Raw genomic sequence first — 16,889 nt, 5'->3', positions numbered from 1 at the left:
AAGTTTTCGAATAAAGTTTTTTCCTTCGACTGCAGTTACCGACTCCGTGTCGTAATTTTAGCGCTGCGTGTAGCACACCGCTACAATTGGTGACCCCGACGGTCCAAACGATTTTTGGACCAGAAATGACCGACGCCGCCTCTGTTCATGCGGTTTCGTTGAAACTGCCGGGTTTCTGGACACAGCGCCCGAACCTATGGTTCCAGCAAGCCGAAGCCCAATTCCACGTTCACCAGATCACCTCAGAAGACACCCGCTACTACTACGTGGTGAGCTCCCTCGACCAGGACACAGCGGCCCAGGTCGCGGAGTTCGTACAGTCGCCCCCGGCAGACGGCAAGTACACGGAATTCAAAGCCCTGCTCCTCAGGACTTTCGGACTCTCACGGCGCGAGCGGGCTGCCCGTTTACTGCACCTGGATGGCTTGGGCGACAGACCTCCATCGGCTTTAATGAATGAGATGTTGTCTCTTGCCGATGGACACACACCCTGCCTCATGTTTGAGCAGGCATTCCTGGAGCAGCTGCCCGAGGACATCCGCCTGCTGCTGTCCGACGCGGATTTCAGTGACCCCCGGAAGGTGGCAGCCCGGGCGGACTTGCTGTGGAACGCCAAAAAGGTGAGCGGGGCGTCCATCGCACGGATCTCCCAGCCCCGCTCCCGGCAGCAAACCAGTCCAGGCCCAGCCGCAGGGCCCGCTAACCCCCGGCCCAATGAACACTGGTGCTTCTACCACCAGCGGTGGGGTGCAGAAGCCCGCCATTGTCGCCCGCCCTGCGAGTTCCCGGGAAACGCCAGGGCCAGCCGCCGCTGATGGCTACGGCGGCTGGCCATCGGGATAGCCTCCTGTATGTGTGGGATAGAAGGTCGGGACGCCGGTTTTTGGTCGATACTGGGGCTGAGATCAGCGTTTTACCTCCGACGAGTTACGACACCCGCAGCAGGGCACCGGGTCCCCCCCTGAGGGCCGAGAATGGCAGCACCGTAAGGACCTATGGCACCCGTCCGGTGCAGCTACAGTTCGGCTCCAGCCAGTTCACGTGGGACTTCACACTGGCCGCCGTAGCCCAACCGCTTCTGGGTGCGGATTTTTTGCGGGCTCACAGCCTGCTGGTCGACCTGCCCAGGAAGAGACTGGTACACGCCGAGACCTTTCAGACGTTCTCCCTGGGTGCAGCCCAGTTGCCAGCCCCTCACCTCGGCTCCATCACGCTGTCCGACAACGACTTCACCAGGGTCCTGGCGGAGTTCCCATCGGTTCTGGCACCGCAGTTCACAGCAGCCATGCCCAGGCACGGCGTACAGCACCACATCCCGACCCAGGGACCACCCCTCCATGCCCGTGCTTGGCGGCTTCCCCCGGACAAGCTCCGACTGGCGAAGGAGGAGTTCCAGAGGATGGAGGAATTGGGGATCATCCGGCGGTCCGACAGCCCATGGGCCTCCCCCCTGCACATGGTGCCCAAAGCGACGGGGGGGCTGGAGACCGTGCGGCGACTACCGCAGGCTGAACGAGGCTACCACACCGGACCGCTACCCTGTGCCGCACATTCAGGACTTTGCGGCAAACCTGCACGGCGCACGGATCTTCTCCAAGGTAGATCTCGTCCGGGGATACCATCAAATCCCGATGCATCCTGACGACGTCCCCAAAACGGCACTCATCACCCCATTCGGCCTTTTCGAGTTCCTCCGCATGCCGTTCGGCCTGAAGAATGCTGCACAGACGTTCCAGCGGTTAATGGACGCGGTGGGACGGGACCTGGACTTCGCGTTCATCTATTTGGATGACATCCTCATAGCCAGCGGCAGTCGTCAGGAGCATCTGTCCCACCTCCGTCAACTCTGCGCCCGACTGAGTGAGTACGGTCTTACAATCAACCCTGCCAAATGCCAGTTCGGACTCGATACCATTGACTTCCTGGGCCACAGAATTACTAAAGACGGGGCAACCCCTCTGCCCGCTAAGGTAGATGCGGTCCGCCACTTCCCCCGACCCACCACGATCAAAGGCCTTCAGGAATTTGTAGGTATGGTCAATTTCTACCACCGCTTCCTCCCTTCAGCTGCCCGGATCATGCGCCCCCTGTTCGCCCTGATGTCGGGTCCGAGCAAGAACATTACCTGGGACGAGGAGTCCGCCGCCGCTTTCGTTCAAACGAAGGAAGCTTTGGCGGACGCCGCAATGCTAGTACATCCCAGAATGGACACCCCTACCGCCCTCACAGTGGACGCATCCAACACGGCAGTCGGTGGGGTGCTGGAGCAACTCATCGCAGGTCGCTGGCAACCCCTGGCGTTTTTCAGCAAACACCTGCGACCACCCGAGCTTAAGTACAGTGTTTTTGACCGGGAACTGTTGGCGCTCTACCTGGCAATCCGGCATTTCCGGTACTTCCTAGAAGGTCGGCCCTTCACCGCGTTCACGGACCACAAACCGCTTACCTTTGCGTTTACGAAAGCGTCCGACCCCTGGTCGTCCCGCCAGCAACGCCACCTGTCCTACATCTCTGAATACACGACGGATGTCCGGCACGTCTCGGGTAAGGACAATGTCGTGGCGGATGCGCTCTCTTGCCCTACCGTTCATGCCCTTTCCCAAGGGGTAGACTTTGAGGCGCTGGCAGAGGCACAGCAGGCGGATGAGGAGATTCCGAGTTACAGGACCGCAGTCTCCGGTCTGCAGCTCCAGGACCTCCCCGTGGGCCCAGGTGAGAGGACCCTACTCTGTGACGTCGCCACCGGCCAGCCCTGTCCGGTCGTCCCGACAGCATGGCGGCGCCGCGTTTTCGACTCCATTCATAACTTGGCGCATCCCTCCATTCGGACAACTGTCCGGATGGTTTCCAGCAGGTTCGTTTGGCACGGACTCTGCAAACAGGTCAGTGAATGGGCCAGAACGTGCATGCACTGCCAGACGGCCAAGGTGCAGCGGCACACCAAAGCCCCACCGCAGCAGTTCCATCCCGCCCACCGGCGTTTCGACCACATTCATGTGGATATCGTGGGCCCCCTGCCAGTGTCGCGCGGAGCGCGTTACCTCCTGACTATCGTGGACCGGTTCACAAGATGGCCAGAGGCGGTCCCGCTCACCGACACCACCTCCGAATCTTGCGCCCGAGCCCTGATCGCCACCTGGATATCTCGCTTTGGTGTACCAGCCCACATTACCTCCGACAGAGGCGCCCAGTTCACCTCCAGCCTGTGGTCAGCTATGCCCAGCCTTTTGGGGACTCAGCTGCACCACACAACTGCCTACCACCCACAGTCGAACGGGCTAGTGGAGCGTTTCCACCGTCACCTGAAGTCGGCCCTCATGGCCCGCCTGCGAGGAGCCAACTGGGCGGACGAGCTTCCCTGGGTCCTACTCGGCATCCGCACAGCGCCCAAGGACGACCTGCACGCCTCGTCGGCCGAGTTGGTATACGGCGCGCCCCTGGTCGTCCCCGGGGAGTTCCTACCAGCCCCAAGGGGGCAAGAGGAAGAACCCGCAGCAGTCCTGGGCAGACTTCGCGAGAAGCTCGGTAACCTGGCCCCCATACCCACTTCACAGCATGGGCGGCACCCGACCTGCGTACCCAAAGACCTACAGAACTGTAAGTTTGTGTTTGTACGAAGGGGCGGGCATCGGCCACCGCTGCAGCGGCCATACGAGGGGCCGTTTATGGTGCTCCAGAACAACGGGTCCACGTTCGTGCTGGACGTTGGGGGGAAGGAGGAGGTTTTCACGGTGGACCGCCTCAAGCCGGCCCATGTGGACCTGGCGCAGAGGCCGACCTCCCAAGCAGGTTCTGGCCCAGACTGTGAACATTGGGGGGTGTATCGCCGGTTCTGGGGGGGGGGGGGGTTATGTGGCGACCCATTTCCTAGCGTATCCGAACCGACTCACAATTAGATAGCCTACGGGGGTTTGCGAGCACAGAGCTTTGGAGCCTCTGCGCCATGGGGGGCCGGTTGACAGAGGCTTAAAAGTGAGGCTGAAGTTTTCGAATAAAATTTTTTCCTTCGACTGCAGTTACCGACTCCGTGTCGTAATTTCAGCGCTGCGTGTAGCACACCGCTACAATCTAACATTTCCACTGGCAGCCCGTCCACACCTGTATCACCCTGAGTGAAGAAGCTCCCCTTCAATATTTCACCTTTCAGCCGAGACCTAGTTCTCGGGTAAAACTTTCCACAGGCTGAGCTCCGCATCTCTGCTGCCTCCACATGACACCTTCCCGATGTCCCGGCCAGCAAGCCGGCATTTCCAGATTCCCTCCCTCAGCAGGGGCCGACAGCTCCCTGCGGTCCCCAACTGTTGGGGATAGGCTGGTACCAGCCTACAACAGCCAGTTGACATTCCAGGGGACAACACTGAACACAATCACAGACCCATCCAGCAGCACAGGAGAAGTTTCAGCTGGGCCCTTAAATCACTGGAGTGTTAGCAGTTCAAAAGCAACTCCTCCCTCCCCGACTCGGAAACGTTCCTTAGCAGTTCCACATCCAATTTCCCAGAGCAGTACAGCACAGACCCTTCCAGCCTCATTATACATCCCTTTTGCCCATCAGATTGGTATCACTTTCCTATCCAAGCGCTTCCAATACTTCCTGCGGTAGCTCATTCCAGATATTCAGCGGTCTGTGTGTTCATTAGGGATTCAGGGGATTGAGCTAAGAGACAGGAGGTAATGTTGCAGCTCTTTAAAACTCTCATTAGACTATTGTGCTGGAGTATTGTGGTACAACACTGGAGTGCTCTGCCAGGTTCTGAAGAAGGATGTGGAAGTTTCAGGGTGATTTACCAGGACGCTTCCTGGATCTAAGAGGACAGGCCGAGCGAGCTAGAGCTTTTCTCCTTGGATTGAAGGAAGTGTGACATGATGAAAGTGTACAAGATGATAAAAGGCTTAGATTGGGTAGATAGCCAGAGACTTCCCCCCCCAGGGTAGAAATGGCTAATATGAGAGAGCACAGAGTAAGTGAAATGGAAGCTTCATAAAAAGCCTGTGGCAACCTACCCCTTCCACCGCCGGCTGGTAGCTTTGCAGAAAAAGGAGAGCTGACTGTGTCAGTCTCTCCCAGACAGTACACAGCCTCTCCAACAGCAAGCCTCATGTAGTGCCCCCTCGCTGGCAACACACGGAAACTGAACTCCTTTCGGACGCAGGCTGAACTACAGTGGACGGGGAGACGGTCTGGTCCCTGCACACGTAGCACACAGGTCCACCGGCGTGTAGACAGGCCCTGGTGCTCACGAACCAGATTCCGAGCTGTGGGTAAATAGCCCCACTGCCTTGTGGCCAGTCTCGAGAGACGAAGGCTACGGGAGTAAACCTAGACAGCAAGTCCAGAGTGGAGCCCCTGAGGCGGCTGGACATCATTGAACATCCTCCCGGCAGCTCCTGCAGTCGAACTGGTGCCACACACAAATTGCTTCATAAGCTTTCCTTTGGACTACACTGGTGAGGCCGAGAGGGGGACCATGGCAACAGGGCATCTCAGGATCTCCCTACCTTCCACCCAGGCTTGTGATGATCATCATTACCCATTGTCCTTCGAGACAGACGAATGTCGACCACAATTTTAAGGTGCTTGAAGTAGAACGGGGTTGTCAGAGGTAAGTTTTCTACAGAGATTTGCAGGTGTATGGAATGCACTGCCAGGGGTGCTGGTCGAGGCAAATATATGGGACATTTAGGATATTTAAGGATGAAAGAAGAATGGAGGGCTACGTGGGAGGGAAGGCTTAGAATGATCTTAGAATAGGCTGAAAGGTTGGCCTTTCATGGGCCAAAGGGCCTGGACTGTGCTGCAACGTTCTATGTTTTATCTTGTCCCTCAGATCTTTAAATTACTCCCACATACCTTAAATCTACACCCTCAGTGGCAAACCTGACTTAGTGATGTCGAGGATAGGTGAAATATTGGAGTTGTTTTTATCTATAGCTCTCCCTCAAAGTCCCGGCTCCAAACTCTGAGGAAGCTCGTCAAACACGAAAGGCACTGCCTACGTTCTGTATCGAGTGTCAGCCCGGACGTGCGTCCACAGGGACAGTGGGACCCACGGCTTGTTGACTCAGCAAGAGACTTGCCTCCCCCTGGGCAGGAGCCAACACCCAGCCCCTGTGCAGTCCTGCTCCGAGCTCTTCCTATTCCCAGTTCACAGAAAGTTCAAACCAGCATATTATTTTTCTGATCAGTCTACCTGCACAATATGTTTGCACATTTCCACTGGTCCTTGACGAGTGTGGATTACACCGGCATCAAACACGGAGGGCAGAAACGTTGGGGGGCGGGCGGGGGGTGCTGGCTGCTCAGCGCAGCTGGAAATGAAGAACCCACAGACAGCTGAAACCCGAGCTGAGCGAACTTCAGTCAGAAACCCACGGGCAGCATGGGGGAAAGAGGGCATCGCCTGCCTCAACTAGTCGGCTCCCGTACGCAGCCCTGCGGGACCTGCCCAGAGTGGTGGCATGGCTTTGCGGAGCCGGGTTCGATCCCAGCCTCGGGTGCTGTCTGTGTACAGACTTCCCCGAGGACTCCAGCTTCCTCCCACATCCGGATTGATGGGGAATTGGCTGCCGCCAATTGATCATCGTGTTGACAGGAGTTAAAATTGATGGGAATATGCAGAGCATATTAGAGTGGGGAGAGGTTGATCTGTGAGCCAGTGCACACTCGATGGGTCAAATGGCCTTTTTCTATGTTGGAAAGACGTGGCATAAATCCTGAAAAATTCTTACACTGAGACAGGCCTGCAGAAGGACACCCTTTTCCACAAGCGCCTTCAACACCAGAGCATTCCTCTCGTAAGCACAGTGGACACGGTGCTCCGTCGCGGACTGAAAGCATTCTCTACACCCCCTCCCCAACTCATTCTCGACCACACAGAAGTTCTGGGTGCCAAATGTACTCCCCTCTACACCAAAGGATTTAAAAAACACCAAACTGCTTGGGGAAGTCAGCATCTGAGGTGGGAAGGAGGCAATCAACATTCCAGGTCAAGATCCATCAGACCAGAAGCATCACTGTCCATTTCCTTCCACTGTTGCTCCAGCAGTTTGGTTTTCTTGCTCCAGATTCCATCATCTGCAGTCTCTCTGCGTCTACACACTTCCAACAGTATTGCTGAAAATAATGGACCGTCAAGTTATATTGAAAGTGCAACTAGCAAATAATTGGGAAACCAGCTCCCTCCCTTTTACCGCTGAGGCTGGGCCCTGGGTCCTTGAGGGAAGGTGGCTGACACACTGCCTGTAAACCCAGGCACCCCTGCTGCACACGTTTTCTCAGCCTGTGACTGAAGTGGGGAGGGTAGCACCTCGAGCAGGGGAGGGAGCACTACCTGTCCAAGAGGGGGTTGGGTAATAGGTGAGGCTCACGTTCCTGAGTGGGCATCAGGGCGGCCACCATGTCTGGGGGGGGGGCTGGTAACTACCCCCCCCCCCCGCAGGGTCCAGCAATGAGATTGGGAGGAGGGCGAGGTAGAGGGAGGAAGACCAAAAGAGAGAAGAAAGTGCACATCCAGGCTTTCATCACAAACCTGCCATCGGCCCCCAGTGTGGCCCAAGCCCCAACGTGCATGGAGAAACTGAGGGTGAATGCCACTCCTGCTGAACAGCCCCAGAACTCACGATTACTCTTTTGCACTATATATGGAAATTTTTATGCTGCCAGAAAACAACAAATTTCACAACATATGTCACTGATAACAAACCTGACTCTGATTCTGACATCTGCAGCCATTAAATCACAGGCTGCTTCAAATCTGTGTTCCACGCTGCAGCCCGGCACCATCTCATCCAATTCCTCTGCTCTGCTCCAACACCATGTGGCTCTTGTTCCGGTTTGGAAAACACAGAGCCCCCAAAACCAGATGGATGCTGGCTCCAATTCAGGACCGACAGCCAAGGAACATCCTGGATCACCTCCCTCACCCGTTGGGAATGCCAGTGGGATCAGAGGCAGCCTAAATCACCAAGGGAACTTAGCAGTCATAACCGGCTCCCCAAATCCCATTCACCACTGTCCGTGTGCTCCGAACTCCTTGACCACAGAGCTATCTGTGATGGCGAGAGAGAGAGGTGGCAGCAAAAGCCAACTGCCATTTCCAGTTCTTGTAAAATAAGCAAGCATTTTCTTTGTGTCAGTCCATGCACGCGAGGACACGTGCTGTGTCCATGCAGGATCTTCTGTGTGAGACGATGTGCTTTATGCCCGAGTGTGCACTGCTTGTAGGTTTGCCGGTGTGTGGCAAAAAAAGAAACACTTTTTGCCCGACACACATTTCCGAGGCATCTTCCTTCTCTAGTTTAAAGTTGGATCGCAGCCTAAATACCCACCATTATACATCTGGAGCCTGTCATTGAGATTTCATTATATGCAGAGCAAGCCAAGATCTCGGGCGCGAGGTTGTGCCAGGAGCTCAAGACTGTGCCTGTGGCTTATACCTCCCCACTTCCCTTCCACTCCCACTGGAAGCATTGCTCAGCCTGGACAATGGAGCTGTCCCTGTGCCTGCTTCCATCAGAACAACTGGAGTGAGGAAACGGAGTACAATGAGCAGCCACGTGTATAGCCAATGCTGCCGAGAGAGATTTGTAGAATCTGTTCTTGCTAGGAAGGAAGGGCAAGAACTACCCACATATCAGTCATGTGACACTTACATCCACTCTGATGAAGTCCTTTGAGAGGCCGCTGATGAAATACATGAACTCCTGCCAAGGAGCAACTTGGATCTGCTCCAATTTGCCTAGCATCACAGCAGATGCCATTTCATTGGCTCGTCACTCAACATCTGGACAGAAGATGCAAACATCAGGACGCTCCACATTGACTACTTCCTCAGATGCTTGCCAAGATTTGGAATGTCATCTAAAACCTCAACAAACTTCTACAATTGTGTGGTGGAGGTTGTGCTGGAGGTGCACTGACAGGTTGCATCACGGCCCTGGTACGGAAACACCAACGACCTTGAACAGAAATGCCTACAAAATGTAGTGAATATAGCCCAGTAGATCATGGCTCAAACCCTCCTCACCAATGAGTATTTCTATAAGGACTACTGCCGCAGGAAAGCCACATCCATCATCAAGGTCTCCCACCACCCAGGCCATGCTCTCTTCTCGCTGCTGCCATCAGGAAGGAGGTACAACCGCAGCCTCAGAATGCGCACCACCAGATTCAGGAACAATTATTACCTCTCATCCATCAGGCTCTTGAACCAGAGGGGATAACTTCACTTACCCCAACACTGAACTCACATTCAAGGACTCTTCACCTTATGTCCTCAATAGTTATTGCTTATTAATTAATCATTGTACTTGCACAGTTTGTTGTCCATTGCACATTGGTTGGTTCTCCATCCTGTATGCAGGTTTTTTCAATGATTCTATTGTGCTTCTTTGTATTTACTTCAAAAAAAAGAATCTCAGGGTTGTATATGGTGACAAATATGTACTTTGATAACCAGTTTACTTTGAACCGAGAAGCCTGCTCCAGGTGACACCAGGAGAAATTCCTTTACGTGGAGAGCAGGAGCTCATTCCACAGGATGAGTGAGAAACAGGGAAAATGATATCAACATTTGGGAACGGAGGGAGGTGGAAGAGAAAGGGTTGGCTAGTGAATGAATTCCAGCACGGACAACTGGCTCTTCCCTCCCGCAAAATCATATCCAAATCAGATTTATTATCACAGACTTATAGGATGTTGCTTGGTGCAAGAACGCAAAATTACTGCAGAGTACAAAATAATTGAGTAATTCACAAAGTAGTAATGAGTTTATAGACCATTTAGAAATCTGATGGCAGAGGGGAAGACGTTGTTCCTACATTGTTGAACGTAGGTCTCCATGCTCCCCCCTCCCCAACGGTAGTGGCAAGAAGAGGCAATGTCCTGGATGGTGACGGTTCTTAGTGATGGATGCCACCTTCTCGAGGCGTCACCTCTTGACGATGTCCTCAGTGGTGAGGAGGGTTGTGTCCAACAGCAGTAGGGTGACCAGCAAGCTCAGTTGCCCAACTTTTTGGCTGACGTGTACACAACAGAACATGAGAAATAGGAGCAGGAGTCCACCATGTCACCCGTCGAGCCTGCTCCACCATTCAACGAGATCATGGCTGATCTGGCCATGGACTCATCTCCACCTTCTTGCCTTTTCCCCATAACTGTTAATTCCCCTACAATACAAAAATCTATCCAACCTTGTCTTAAATATATTTACTGAGGTAGCCTCCACTGCTTCACTGGGCAGAGAATTCCAGATTCACCACTCTCTGGGAAAAGTAGTTCCTCCTCATCTCCGTCCTAAATCTACTCCCCCAAATCCTGAGGCTATGTCCCCTAGTTGTAGTCTCACCTACCACTGGAAACATCATTCCTGCCTCTATCTTATCTACCCCTTCCATAATTTTATATGTTTCTATAAGACCTCTCATTCTTCTGAATTCCAGTGAGTACAGTCCCAGGTGACTCAACCTGGTGAACCTCCTCTGCACTGCCTCCAAAGCCAGTCTATCCTTCCTCAAGTAAGGAGACCAGAACTGCTTGCAGTGCTCCAGAAGAGGCTTCACCAGTACCCTGTATAGTTGAAGCATAACCTCCCTGCTCTTAAATTCACTCCCTCTAGCAATGAAGGCCAACAGTCCATTTGCCTTCTTGACAGCCTGCTGCATCTGCACTGACCTTTGGTGATTCATGCACGAGCACTCCCAAGTCCCTCCGCACAGCAGAATGCTGTAATTTTTTAACCATTTGAATAGTAATCTGCTCTTTCATTTCTCCTTCCACAGTGGATGACCTTGCATTTACCAACATTGTACTCCATCTGCCAGACCCTTCCTTGCCCACTATCTCGCTGCAGACTCTCTATATCTTCTGCACAATTTGCTTTTCCACTCAATTTAGTATCATCAGAAAACTTAGGTACACTACACTCGGTCCCCTCTTCCAGATCGTTAATGTATATTGTGAACAGTTGCAGGCCCAGCATTGACCCCTGTGGCACCACTCACCACTGATTGCCAACCAGAAACACCTATGTATTCCAGCTCTCTGCTTTCTATAAGTTAACCAATCCTCTATCCATGCTAATACATCCGACTCTATGCATCCTTATTTAACGGATAAGTCTTTTATGCGGCACCTTATCGAACGCCTTCTGGAAATAGTACAACAAACAGTTTGTTTTCCCGTTTCAATCCTGATCTCCGGTGCTGTCAGTGTGGATTTTGCACACTCTCATTGTGACTGCATAGTGTTCCCCTAGTGTTCTAAATTCCTCCCACATCCCAAAGACATGCTGGCAGGTTGTTAACTGTATATTGACCTGATGTGAAGGGAGGCAGGAGATGGGATGGAGTTGATGGGTCTGTGAGAGAGAATTGATTACTTGCGGAAGAGGGGGAAACAGGGGTTCTCAGAGAACCAGCAGGAACTCAGTGGGCTGAATGGCCTCCATTAGAAGGGAATGTAAAATGCAAACAAATTTTCTCCTTTTATCAAAAAACTTTAAGTGTTGATCTCACCAATATACTTGGCAACAGTATTCACGATTCTCTAGATCAGAAAGACCGCCCTCTAACAGAATCACCACTGCACCCAGCGGCCGAATCAAAAAACAAAGCTGCAGGTGCTGAAATTCTGAAGCAAAGCAAAAAGTGCCAGAATCAACCGGCAGGTCAGGCGGCTTCTGGACAGGGACAATGCAGAATTAAACGTTTCAGACTGACGATCCATCTGTTCTGGGAAAATGGCTGCTAGCTTTGATGAGGGGGCCACGGTTCTGAAACATGGACTCAGTTTCTCTCTCCATAGCTGCTGCCCGACACAAAATGAGCTCCTTGATTCTGACAGTACAAGTTACAAGAGCCACAGGCCATGCCAACAGCTGCCAGTCAAAGGAGATCCTTGCACTGGGATCGCCAGGAGAGGAATTTCACTGGGACCAAGCCGGTCTTGAATCTCACGTGATGTTATTTATCCAGAAGGCCAATAGAGAGAAAACAGATACAACTCCTGAACCTCCCTCCCCACCAGTCCCGAGGAGCTTCTTCACCACACAGTCGCAGCTTCCCCAAGGTCTGGACCAGCTTCACCCACGTTTCACAAGAGGCTACAGAGAAAATAATGGGCCAAGTGTAAACCAGAGATATACGAGAAAACCTGCAGATGCTGGAAATCTGAGGCAACCCCACACAAATTGCTAGAGAAACTCAGTAGGTCAGGTAGCATCTATGGAGGGAATAAACAGTCACCGTTTTAGGCCGAGGCCCTTCTCCAGTACTGAGAATGTGTCAGAAACCAGAATAAGAAACTTCCCCATCCTCACCTTTCTATTTACCCCAATTCTGGCAGCCCTCTCATTCCTTCTCTTCTTCTTCCCAACCCTCATGACGTGTCCATCACCTCAGGTTTCCCCACATCTTTCACTCACTTCCATGGTCCACTGTACTCACTTGACAGATTCATGTTCAGCACTTCTCCTCTTCCACCTATCATCTCCCAGCTTCTCACATCATCCCTCCCCCCTTTCCCCTCACTTGGTCTCACCCATCACCTGCCAGCTTCTGCACCTCACCTTACTCTGGCTGCTGCCCACTTCCTCACCAATTCCGATGAAGGGGCTCGGCCCGAAACCTTAATTTTATTAATTTCCCTCCATAGATGCTGCCTGACCTGCTGAGTTCCTACAGCATTTTGTGTGCGTTGGACAAGGTACAAAAGCAGCAATCCACTCAATTCCCAGCCAAAAAGCTTGATCAAGTTGGACCACTTCCAACACTCAACACTGCGACGGAGAAAAGAGTTTTGCTGATTGCTGGGTGTAGACAGGATCTATCTCAACATCTCCAAGCCTCGTACCTAAGAAAGAACAGGCTGACGTTGGAGAAGGCTTACAAGAATGACCCCGGGAATGAAAAGGTCAAATTATCAAGCTGGCTACTCGCTGAAGTTTAGAAGAATGAAGGGGAAAACCTACCGAATATTGAAAGGCCTAGGGATGATTCTGTAGTGGAAGAGTCCAGGACCAGGAAGCACTACCTCAAAACAGATGGACATCCCTTTAAAGCAAGCACGAGAAGGAATTTCTTTAGCCAGAGTGGAGCGAATCTGCCAAATTCATCGCCACAGTTGGCTGTTAGGCCGAGTCATTGGCTTTATTTAAAGCAGAAGTTGATTGGCTCTTGCTTAGCAAGTGTGCCAAAGGTTACAGGGAGAATGAGGTTGACAGGGATAATAAATCAGCAATGATTGAATGGCAGAACAGAAATGACTGGCAGAAAGACCTAATTCTGCTCTTATGTCTTATGGTCTTGTTTACAGTACATGAAAATAAAGAAATAGAATGGAATTTATTTAAAACTATACATGAACAAACACTAACCGAACAACCAATGTGCACAAGAAGATAAATCATGAAAATAATAAAAAATACAGAGCAGACGAGTGGCAAAGCCCTTCGTTTATCCAGAACCAAACCAAGTGTGACTCAACAGCTCTCCAGATGAGAACAAGGGGCTGGCAGGCTTACCAATCATAGCTCCAAACAGTGCCGGGGGAAACAAGTGCCACACTCACTGAGTTGGTATATGGAGCCCACAATCAGACAACAGGCCCTTCCCCTTCAAGCATTCATCGACAATTTGGACACAGCAGACTATTTGGCCCCTTCGTCGGCCACTAGAAGAGCACTCCCCTTTCTAGCCCTCCCTCCCTTCAGCTCTGAAGGTCCTGGCTCTTCAAGGACACATGCGGTTGAGGGATCCTGCCAGTTCCAACTACCAAAACTTGGGTGAAAACTTGTTCCTGCTCTCCCCTCAAAACCCTTTTACCAACGGACATCCTGCAAAGCCACTGCTGCAGCACAGCTCAAGCAACTCGAGTTCGATTCCGACCTCCGGCGTTGGCCGTGTGGAGTCTTCATGTTCTCCCTGTGACCGTGTGGGTTTCCTCTGGGTGCCCCGTTTCCCTTACAATATGTGGGGTTGGTAGGTTAATTGGCTAATGAAAAGTACCCCGGTGTGGTAGTACCTAGGAGGTTGGAATTCCAGACAAATACATTACCATTAAATTAGTGAAAATGGAAATACGCTGTGGGCTGGTAGAGACTTGATGTGCCGAGTGGTCTTTCTACGTCATAGTACAGCACAGAAATGGTCTTCAGCACTCTACGTCTTTCCCCATCCACACTACGCCCATTTACCTGGATCAAGTCTTTCTACGCTATTTAAGGGCTTGCCTGAGTTCCTGTTAAGCACAGTGATATTTGATTCCAGCACCTTCACTGGCAGAGAGTTCAAGATATCAACCACATTGTCTTTAAATAAAACCTAACCCTTTAAAACTCCTTCCTTTCATCCTAGATCTACGCCCTCTCATTTTGATATCCTTAGATTTTAACTATTTTCCCATTGAAGGAAATATCCATAATTAAATTAATTTTAGACATGCAGCACGGAATAGCCTTGGGCCGACGAGTCACCCTGATTATCTAGCCCTAGCCTGATCACAGGACAATTTACAATGACCGGGTTACCTGCTAACCAGTACACGTCTGGACTGTGGGAGGAAACTGGAGCACCCGGAGGAAGTCCACACGTCATGGGAAGGATGTTAAACACTTTCCTACAGAGGAGGCCAGAATTGAACTCCAACACTGTAATAGCATACTAACTGCTACGCTACTGTAGTTCCCCTAGTTTTATGTTCCCTGGTTTTTTTTAAATCTCTCTGCTGAGGGCAACAGGTCCTCCCTGTTCATGGTCCTCAAAAACATGTATACATCACGTTGCAGGGAAGAGGCGATTGGGATGGTGAAAGTGCATTGAAGATGTCACCTGAATTGGAAGGCTTGAGTAACAAGGAGAGATTAGAGAGGCCGGGTCAATTTTCTCCGGAGCAAAGGAGGGCAAGGGATGTCATCTTGATGTATAAATTTATAAGGGGCATAGATAGGGTGGACAGTCAGAGCCTATGGTAGCACTGTCTAAAAGTAAAGGCTTGGATTTAATGTGAGGGAGGAGGCTAATAAAGGGCACAAGAATAGTTGGTAACTGGAATGAGTTGACAAAGAAGATACTGAGGTAGGAACAGTAACAACAATTAAGAGGCATTTGGACAGGTAAGTAATTAAGGAAGGAATGGATATGGAATTAAAGCAGGCGAGTAGGATTAATATAGATAGATCGGAATGATGGTCAGCATAGACACAGTAGGCTGAAGGGCCACTCCATGAATCCAGAAAGCCCACCTTCAGCTTCCCAGCCTCTCCAAGCTCATGCCTACAAATCTCCAGAAACACCCTGATCCTCAGCAGATGTGCCAGATGCTGGAGAACATAAGCCACACGCACAAAATGCCGGAAGAACTCGGGCAGCATCCGTGAGGGAAAATGAACAGTCAATGAGTCAGGATGAGAGTTTTCAACCCTGATGAAAATCTAGCTAGGTCCTTAGACGTACAGGGTTAAAAACCTGATCCTCTCACAATTCCAGTTCAGAAAGGGTCAAGTGACAACTGAACATGTTATCTAATCAGTAATCCCAATGATGATTCGGATTGATGGTACAAACCCAACATCTACTGCCAACCTAGATGGTCCACAATACCCATTAAACAGGATAACCATGGATACATCTCCAACACCTGGGCAAGTTCTTTCAAGAGAAAGAGGAAACGAGCTACTTCCAGAACTAAAGAACCAACACTTTGTCGAAAAGAGCGAGACCTTAGGTACGTCTTAAAGAGAAGCGGAAAGACTGAGGAACCTCCAACGGTCCTGGTACAGGCACCGATGGTAAACTCCGGGGGGGGGGGGGGGTCTTAAAAAGCCCCAACTTCAGGGCAGAGACTTCGGGGCAGATTTGGAGGGAGCGAGATTTAGCGGGGAACGATTTCACATTGAGGAGCTTTCTAACCGAGAGCCAGTGAGGCCATGGGCATTAAAAAGTAAGACTTTCCAGGAACAATGGATAAAAATTCAACGTCGCGGCTGAAGTCTTTTCGCCGCCTCCCTTTCCACATGATGTCAAGAAAGCAGCGAGGTGTGCAGACTTCCAGAAAACAGTGCGGTGCAAGGGATATCGTCACAATAAACCTCCCTGGAGGAAAGAGAAACCGAGGGGGTGGGGTGGGGGGGGGGCTGGAGAGGAGGGTAAGTGGCTGGAAGCCATCTAACATTCTCACATAATAAAGGGTTTCTTCAAATTCCATCCACACTCGAAATGGGATCGAGAAGGGATGGGGGAAGATTTAGTCTACCCCCCCCCCAAAAAAAACAGCAGCTTCGGGGAGAGACTCGCGGCGGCCGGTTTGATACAAAGCCCAGCGGTGCGCTCGGAAAGTTTGCAATACTTCTCGCAAACTTTTCACCCTCTTTCGGCGGGTTCACCGCGAGCAAACCCGCACAGCGCAGAAACTCAACTCACCGGCGCGGTCCGGGTCAGAGCCCCACTCCGGGCGGGGACCTTTCCGGAGGGTTTTGAGGTCCTTTTACGGAGTATCTTCTGCTTTACCTTTTGTTCACTTCTGTCTCCGTGCCCATCGCCACCTTTCTCAGAGCTGGAGAGAGGGAGGGGGGAGTAGGGACACGTGATAACCGAAACCCAGACACCCAACACCCTGCTTCTTCCAACCCTTTCAGCAAGTTCCTTTGAGGATTTCCAGGACTTGCGGCGACTTGGAATCGGTTTTAGAATCATTTATTTTGGACTCTCAGATGTTATTAAAACATGACGATGATTGATATGTCAACAATGCAGATGCTCGAGGTTACATTTTTAAATGCATGCAAATGAGCTGCTTTTGCACATCTGTGCAGAACCGAATTATTAGTCACCACGATATATCAAACAGGTCAGTTTACCTTAAGAAGTGCATTATATGCGAGCTTCCCACTAAC

General features: G+C 51.5%; 1 protein-coding gene across 6 annotated transcripts in view; it reads right to left on the bottom strand.

The window, feature by feature from the left end:
* Window positions 1–16,573, bottom strand: part of LOC132392444 (fibroblast growth factor receptor 1-like) — a 193,265-nt gene extending 176,692 nt beyond the window's left edge. For 4 of the 6 annotated variants that reach the window (XM_059966296.1, XM_059966336.1, XM_059966341.1 and 1 more), the window contains exon 1: window positions 16,417–16,573. The gene's annotated coding sequence lies outside the window, so the exon portion shown is untranslated. The remainder of the gene's footprint in view (window positions 1–16,416) is intronic. The other 2 variants (XM_059966352.1, XM_059966308.1) reach the window with 2 other exon arrangements.
* Between the last annotated feature and the right edge of the window lie 316 nt (window positions 16,574–16,889).

Source organism: Hypanus sabinus, chromosome 1, assembly GCF_030144855.1.
Source record: "Hypanus sabinus isolate sHypSab1 chromosome 1, sHypSab1.hap1, whole genome shotgun sequence".
Classification (NCBI taxonomy): domain Eukaryota; kingdom Metazoa; phylum Chordata; class Chondrichthyes; order Myliobatiformes; family Dasyatidae; genus Hypanus; species Hypanus sabinus.
Note: the sequence above shows the minus strand (reverse complement) of the source record. Positions and strands in the feature narration are given on the sequence as shown.